Raw genomic sequence first — 8664 nt, forward strand, 5'->3', positions numbered from 1 at the left:
GGGCTTTGTAAATAAGACTCCAGAGACAGGATCTGGGCATCTGTATTTGTAGAAATCTTCAAGAATTTTAAAAACACCAAAGTTGAATGTTTCAGGCCATCCATCAAAAGAAATTACCCAGCCTATATGATTCAGGTGACCCGTCTCTGCCATTACAGATATCACTGAACACTCATCACCTTCCTTCTTGATAAGTAAGAACGTCCCAAGATGGTGCCTCAGGAGGCTCCTACCAAGCAATCAGATGTGGCATGGGGGTCGGTCATTAGCGTTATTCAGTTCTCTCTCCTAAGCGTGATAGAATGACACTGAATTGATATTTTGCCCAGCTCTCTTAAAGGTACATATGGCCGTGTGACTTGATTTGGCCAATGCTAGTGGAGCTGAAGGGACACACAAAACTTTGAGAGACAGCTTGTGATTCACCATATTTTTCCCCCTCTGCCAGTAGCCTTCCACCATTCTACATGGTAGGTGCTGCATCAGTTTTGAGCTCAGAGTGATGTGGAGTGGAAACCCACCATGCCCAAGAAGAGTATATAGTGGGAGCAAGATATAAATCTTTGTCTTCAAACAATAAAGATATAGAGGTTGTTTACTCCATCAGCATAACCTAGCATATTCTATTCTAACTGATACATCATGCAAGAGGAAAACTTTTTGCGTTGCTTGCAAAGTCTTTCTGGAAACTCTCAAAAGGAAAAACAAAATTGCTTTCAGTCTCATCAAGGGTCCTTCAATTCTGGCAAATTTTAAATATGCACATGCAGATAAAAATAAGCTCTCAATATTGTGGGATTTTGTTTTAGATGAGCTTTAAAGAGGACCAAAGAGTGGCTTGGAACACAATAGGGAAGAGAAGGAAGAAGGGAACAAAGGAGAAATGCACTTGGAAACAATTCTTGAAGCCTCGTGCAGCTTGTGCTGATCCCTGAGTTTCATTTCCCCAGGATGACTGGGCTGGGGCCCAAGCCAGTCTGTGTGTTGAACAAGATACACTAAGATACACTGAACCACAGTGTGTTGGGCCCAGGACTAGCAATGGAAAACCAAGATGGGAACAGACATGGTTAAATGTTATCAACCATCATTTTTCCAGGCAAACATTTAAATGGTTTTTGTTTATGTTTCTTCCACAATAGGAAAAAAAATTCAAATAACTGATTTAAAAAGGGCTCAGTGCTAGAAAAGACAGTAACTCCCTGTCTGGCTTTTACAATAGACAGTACATTTAGGCTATAAAATATTTTTTAACAACATGATTACAAATTGTAAGAGGTGCCATCCAAAAAATATAAATTACAAATCCAACTTCTAAAAGTCCACACAATGTTAAGTAATTTAAAATGTTTTAATATAACAGAAAACATGCTTCTCGGGTAAACATACGCTTTCTCAGGTAAAGAAGGCAGTGAATATTTTTTATAATGCCCAAAGTCATTAATTCCTAATCAGATATACCGAAGGTAATTTCTTACTGCTTCAACTTGTTATTTTATCTTCAAGGATATAATTTGGAAGAAGAGTTGAATGTATGAGTCAAGTCACATAAAAACAGTGTCATTTCACAGTCAAATTTCATCAAAATTACAAGTACAGTGATATATATAAAGTATTTAGACTATATTTCATAATCATTTGTGGCACTTCAAATACCTACTTTTATAGAACTTTCTAAAGGAGAAAGTCAACTATAAGACAGGGATGACAAAGGCTTTCTTTTTCCATCAAAATCAGATATTTGATATTTTTATGAATGGTGTAGATTAATTCATCCTTTTATTTAATCAAAAAAATATTTGTGAGCACTTATCACCTGTCAGGCCCAGTTCTAGAAGCTACCACTGTGAATAAGACAGACAACAACCATGGATTTATAGAGCTTACAGTCTGGTCAGGGTAACAAACAGAAATAATATATATCAACACAGACATTTTATTATACTAAGTACAAATTCTATGATCCAGAGACAGAAAGTGGAGGTCAGAGTTGTTATTTAGATAAGAGGGTCAAGCAAGTCACTTCTGAGAAAGAAACATTTGGAAAGAATCCTATTGCAGCAAGGAAGAGTTTTCCAGGTAAGGGGGAGACGTAAGAAAATAAATTGGAATATTTAAGAAACAGATATTGGAAATGGCACGATCTAGGGTGCAACAATGGAAAGAGAGAACAAAGGAGAGAGAGAAGGAAAATGTCAAAAAACAGAGAGGCCAAAGTGTTGAGTTGTTCATGTGTGTGGACAATCCCAGATTCTTTCACTGAGTATTTTTAAATTATTTTTCAATCTTTCTTCTTTTCTATTAATTTAAAGTTCAAAATTTTAATTTCCTTCGATGCACAAAAGATTTTCATTTTGAGAAAATCAATTCTATCTATTGTTTCCTTTGTGGCTTGTGCTTTTGGTGTTGTATCTAAGAATCCATCGCTGAATCGTGGATCACGAAGAGCTGCTAAGAGTTTATAGTTTTAGCTTTTACGTTTAGGTCCTTGATCCATTTTGAATTGATTTTTGTATGTGGTGCGAAGTAGGGGCCTAAGTACATTCTTCTGCATATGTATATCTAGTTTTCTCCGTACCATTTGTTGAAGAGACTATTCTTTCCCTGCTGAATGTATTTAGCACCCTTGTCAAAAATCAATTGGCTACAGATGTGTGGGTCTATTTCAGGAGTTTCAATTCTATTCCATTGGTCTATTTCATGCTGTTTTGATTACTGTACTTTTGTTGTAATTTTTGAAATAGGAAGAGTTGAATCCTCCAACTTTGTAATTTTTCAAAATTGTTTTGGCTACTCAGGTCCCCTTGCATTTCTATGTGAGTTTGCAGATCAAACTATCAAGAACCCTACAGTTAGATTGTATATATGGTAACAAAATAAAAATTTTTTAAAAAATCCATGTAACTGCACTACACAAACAGTGAACCCTAAGCTAAAACATGGACTATCATTAATAGTACAATTATAAAAATTTGCTAGCATCAATTGTAACAACTGTTCCACACCAGTACAAGTTGTTAATAATAGCGTGGTAAATGGGAATCCTATATTTTATGCATGATTGTTCTGTAAACCCACAGCTTCTCTAATAAAGAAAAAAAGAAAGAAAACTACAGAATGGGGGAAAATAGTTTCAAACCATAAACTGGATAAGGGTTTAATATCCAGAATATATAAAGAACTTTCACAACGCAACAATAAAAAGACAAATAACACAATTAAGAAACAGGCAAAGGCCTGAATAGAAATTTCTCCAAAGAGGATATACAAATGACCGATAAACACCTGAAAAGATGTTCAACATCATTACCCATTAGAGAAATGCAAATTAAAACCACAATGAGATACCATTTCACACCCAGAAGGATAGCTATTATTTTTTAAATGGAAAATAACAAAAGTTAAAGATGATACAGAGAAATTGGAACTCTTGTGCACTTTTGGTGGGAATGTAAAATGATGTAGCCACTGTAGAAAATAATATTGCAGTTCCTCAGCAAGTTAAGTATAGCATTACCATATGACCCCACAATCCCACTTCAAGATAGATACCCAAAGAGAGTGAAAACAGGGCTGCAAACAGATACATGTACTACAATGTTTATTGTAGCATTGCTCATGATAGCCAAAAGCTGGATACAACCCAAGTGTCCATCAATAAATGAATGGATAAACAAAATGTGGCACCTACACACAATGGAATATTATTCAGCCATAAGGAAAAATGAAATTATGAGACATGGTGCAACAAGGAAGAACCTTGAAAATATTATGATCAGTGAAATAAGCAATACACCTAAGGACAAAAATTGTATGGTATCACTTATAAGAGATGAACAGAAATAGCAAGTTCACCGAGCTAGAAAGCAGGGAAGGAAGTGAATGGAGAGAAGGAGAAGGGGTGCTGCTTATAGAGCTTTTAAAAAATCAAAAAAATTCACTTTAAATGCAGGATCAGCCCATCCCCCAAGTTTTTGTATGTAGTGTTTGTATGGCTAGTTGGTTCTAACTACTGCTATGCTTATTTCAGTTGAGCCACGCACTGTGTAAGTTATTAAATTACCAAATACATGGTCTTTTGGGGAGTTTTATTATTGGTTTCTCATTCTATTACATTGTGGACAAAGAACACGATTTGTATAATATTGATTCTTTGATATGTATTGAGAGTTACTTTGTAGCCTGGTAAAGGATCAATTTTTGCAAATATGTACACAGAAAACTGGGCATAGTCTAATTTCTGGAATGGGGCTCTATATGTGCCTGTTAGATCAATTGTGTTGCTCATATCTTCTGTATCCTCACTGATGTTTGTCCTCTGGATCTATTGGCATCTAAAAGAGATATGTTTTAATGCCCTACAACAGCTGTGTCTTTGCCCATTTCTCCTTGTAATTCTGTCCATTTTGCTTTACACATTTTTGTGAATATGTCGTTACTTATGTACATGCAGGGTCAAGGTTCTAGTATCTTTCTGATTAGTTGTTTCCTTCTATTAAGATTTTATAAGTCCTAATAATATATTTTACCTTACAGTCAATTCTGTCTGATATTAATATGACCATTTCAGCTTTGCTTGATATATATTTTTCCATCCTTTAACTTTTAACTTCTGTCATTATGTTTATGAATTTTTCCCAATCTGAGAAATCACTGCCTTTTAATATGTGAATTAAGTTCACTTATATTTATTGTAATTACTGATGTATTTGGATTTATTTCTTTCATCTTTATTTTGGGACCAGTTTTTATGTTAATGGTTTTCCAGTAACAACTTGATAGTGAAAACTCAGATTAAACACCAAAAGTGTGGCACATTCTCGTGGCTTTACTTTCTTGCAGAGGCTATTTTCCCATATCCAGAACCCCCAAAAAGAAACAAACTAATTTTTGTTTCTCTAGCTTATGAGCACAGTTATTCTAGGTTTTCTTTCACATTGAAACAGAACTCCTGTCTTGTGCTAGCCAGAGTCTAGCTGAGGCATTAAAACTCTAGTCACCTGCCATTTGGACATTTGGAGTTGCCCCTCCTGGAATGCAAATCATCAACTTCCTCCCTCAAATTTCACCTTAGAATTCCAACTTTATTTCTAATATATAGGGATTACTTTTCTCTCTCTTGAGCTTGGCTGTGTATTTGTTTTGGGGAGTTATAGTTTACCTAACACTTCTACATGTTTGATTTATGAGGGACACCTCCCAAGTCAATATATCAGGTTGTCAGCACTGGATTCTGATTGGTCTTTTATTCCCCTCTCTGAATCTGGCTCACAACCAAGCTCCAAAGTCACCCCTTCTATGAAGGTATCCTGGTCCGCCACCCCCAGACAGAATTAAGTGCTTCCTCATTCAAGGCATTTTATAGATACTTCCCTTATCATGTGATATCATCATTGGGTACACACATTCTGATTAAGGAAAATCAAGTGATGTTTTAGTTTCCCAGATGCTAAAACAAACACCACTCAAAGGGTGGACTTAACAACAAGAATTTATTGGCTCACGGTTTCAGCAGCTAGAAGGCTTGCTTCCTCCAGGGGTTTGGTATCTACTGGCTGGCCTGCAATATTTGGGGTTCCTTGACTTTTCTATCACATGGCGATGCACATGGTGACATCCTCTTTCTCTTCTGATTCTACTGACTTCCGGCTTCTGGCTGCTCCTAAGGCTTCTCTCTCCATCTGACTTTCACTGTGCTTATAAAGGACATCAGTAATCTGGATTAAAGCCTTACCTGATTCAGTTGGGCCACACCTTAACTGAAGTAACTTCTTAAAAGAGATTTTATTTACAATGAGTCACACCCACCAGAATGGGGCCCAGATCAAGAACGTGTCCCAACTGGGGTGCACAATTCAATCCACCACAGATGGTGATAATGATGACAACAATGATGTTGATGTGATACTGCTGCTATGTGCCTAGCACAGAAACTTGTTGCCGTAGTTACTGTTAACCACATTACAAAAATAAAGAATCTAAGGCACAGCAGGTTAAGTAAAGATCACAAAGCTAGCAAGTGATAGAGTCTGGATTTGAACACAAGAGGTCTCACCCCAGAGCCTAGAGAAAGAAACAGAGAATCAGTTTGAATTATAGCTCTGAACTTAGCTGTGAGCCTCTGAGAATGTTGCTTCAAACATACCCTATTTACTCCTGTAACAAACCCTGAGGACTGAAGTTACACTGTTGAATTTACCAGGTGCTGGGCAGACTCGGTGAGCAAAAACCAGCAAGGACTCTTCTCATAGAGCTTACAGGAGGCTGTACATGGGTAGATGGTACGGGGCGATAATTTGATTGAGGTAAAATTCTAAACCAAGAAGAGGACCCTAAAGGAGGAGAATATGGTTCTGTGAGAGCTGACAACATAGAGACCTGCCATAGAATGGGAATGTCAGGGAAGTTCTGCTTGGAAACAGGGATATCATGAAGAGGAACTGACCTTAGCTAGATAAGGGGGATGGTTGCGAATGCAGAGATTATCCCAGGCAAGGAGAAGTGCACATTCCAGGGTCCTGCGGAAGAAGAGAGCAGGGCAAAATCAAGAAACTTTAAGAATATCCAAACAGCTAGAACACTGAGTGAGGAAGAGGCTGGTACTAGAAGATGCTTGAGAGGCTGGCAGGACCTCACTAAGGATTTCCATCAAAAGGACTTTATCAGAGTTTCAGCCATTTACAACCTTTCAATAATAATTCCTTCTTCAGAGGACTATAGTGAGGATTTTATGAAAAAGCTATGGAAAATGTCTGGGTTGTGGTCAGTACTCAAACATTAGTCCTTCCAGTTTTCTCAACTGTGTTTTAAGAAATGTATCTGGTCAACAGTCTTATCTGCTGGGGTTTTAGTCCTCCTTCAAATTGATTTCCATATAAAATGTAGGACCCTGATATTTTACCATGCAGTACACCCTTTCAACCTTTAATTTATATGGGGATTGCTAGATTAAATGATATTCTGCAGAAAAACCACAACTGTAAAATGAAGCAAACCCTGCAAAATTGGCCAAACCAGAGAATTTGACAAATGCCATCACTACCAATTAGAAGCCACAGTGATTTGGGACATTTTTTAAAAAGAATAAGAAGTCTTTCCAAAGAGTACCACCAAAAGTTTCCTTTTCTAGAGAAAAGACATGGTAACAGCACTTAACATCTATTCTTCCCACACATCATTTGGTACAACTGAGTGCTGAGTGCTCACACAGAGTCCCTGCTACATTTTTCTGTGTTCTTGTGGGTTGTTTTTTTTTTTTTTTCTATTGAAATTTTTTATTCTATTGTTGTCGGTACTTAAAGAAAACAGTTTTGCCCATAGTTCACTGTACCCTGGACTTATGATACCAACTTATATGTGCCGATTTGGAACCAGGGCAAATTTCATTCTTCTTAGGTCTATTTGGTTGCACTTAACTAATGATTCTTTCATATAAGTTTTGACGTGAACTCATAAGTCACACTAATTACGCCCCAAGATATGAGGGACAGATGGTAATTCAGATGGGCACCTCTGAAAAGGTTTGTCAGTCTCCTATCCCGTTCTAGGTAGACTTTTTGGAAAACCTTGAAATTCCCCACCAGTCTGAGAGTGCATGTGAGTTTTTACAACATTAAGCGGGAAAACCAAGAATCCCAATATAGCACCCAATAGCCCTCAACAGATAAAATAATTGACCAAATGAGCACTGTGAGTCATTGCAGTAGGCAAACACTCCTTAATGAGACCTCAATGGCCAAAAAAAGGACATTGCTGGATCTGTTACGGAAAAGAATGGGCACCAAGCCTTGATAATACTCTCCAATTCCATGGGATTTCAGTACCCTGAAAGCAATACAAGTGTTGGTAAATTTGTCATGATGCTTGTAGTCTGGAAGCAATGTTTGACTCTTTGAAATGGAGTAAAATTGCTTCTGTTGTCCCTGCAAGTACCGCCACCACGCTACAAGTTACAGACTCTGGGGAGCTTACGTGCTTATGGAGAAGGCAAGGAAAGTCCTCATACAGACCAAACATCAGGGCCAGGATAGTTCTTTTGCATTATTGGGGAAGGATTCCGTGATACAAGTTCCGGAATCCATCCCTTCTCAATCCCTGAAGTGTTGCATCCTGGGTTTTGATTGCATATAGCTGTTGCTGAGAGAGGACCTTCTGAATAGAAAAAGTGATTGCTATATTGTTGAAAGCTTCACAGCAGCCACACAAGTAATACTTCATTTCACAGACATTTGTAATATGAGGTGATCTCTCTTGTTTTGAAGATGTTATGATTGGTGGCCTCTTTTCATGGGCTTCTGAATCCACCATGTTGCTTAAGAACTTTCTTTTTCATGAAGGATTTTGCTTTAACCTATATTACCATCAGGGCCTGACAGTAGCCATTTGATCTCTTTCCTAATTTCATCCATAGTTAATGTCTTTTAGATTCTCTTTTCTGGGGACAATTGTGGTAACTGAATTTCCCATTGCCACAGGCAGCTGGACACACACCTGGTAGCCACCTGCCCACAGGTCAGCAAGAGAGTGAGAACATGACTCTTACGATCTCTTTTAAGTCTGTATTTTCCCTGACTTCTCTCAAATATAATGTAAGGAAACCCCTCTTCTTCTTCACCAAGTATAAAATCGAGAACCTTCAAGTTCACCACTGCAAGGGCAATTCTT

The 8664-nt window shown here is 37.7% G+C and overlaps 1 pseudogene; it reads right to left on the reverse strand.

The window, feature by feature from the left end:
* Window positions 1-7427: 7427 nt before the first annotated feature.
* On the reverse strand, window positions 7428-8319 carry LOC119519010 (annotated as a pseudogene).
* Window positions 8320-8664: the final 345 nt, after the last annotated feature.

This window comes from Choloepus didactylus, chromosome 22 (genome assembly GCF_015220235.1).
Source record: "Choloepus didactylus isolate mChoDid1 chromosome 22, mChoDid1.pri, whole genome shotgun sequence".
Taxonomy (NCBI): Eukaryota; Metazoa; Chordata; class Mammalia; order Pilosa; family Megalonychidae; genus Choloepus; species Choloepus didactylus.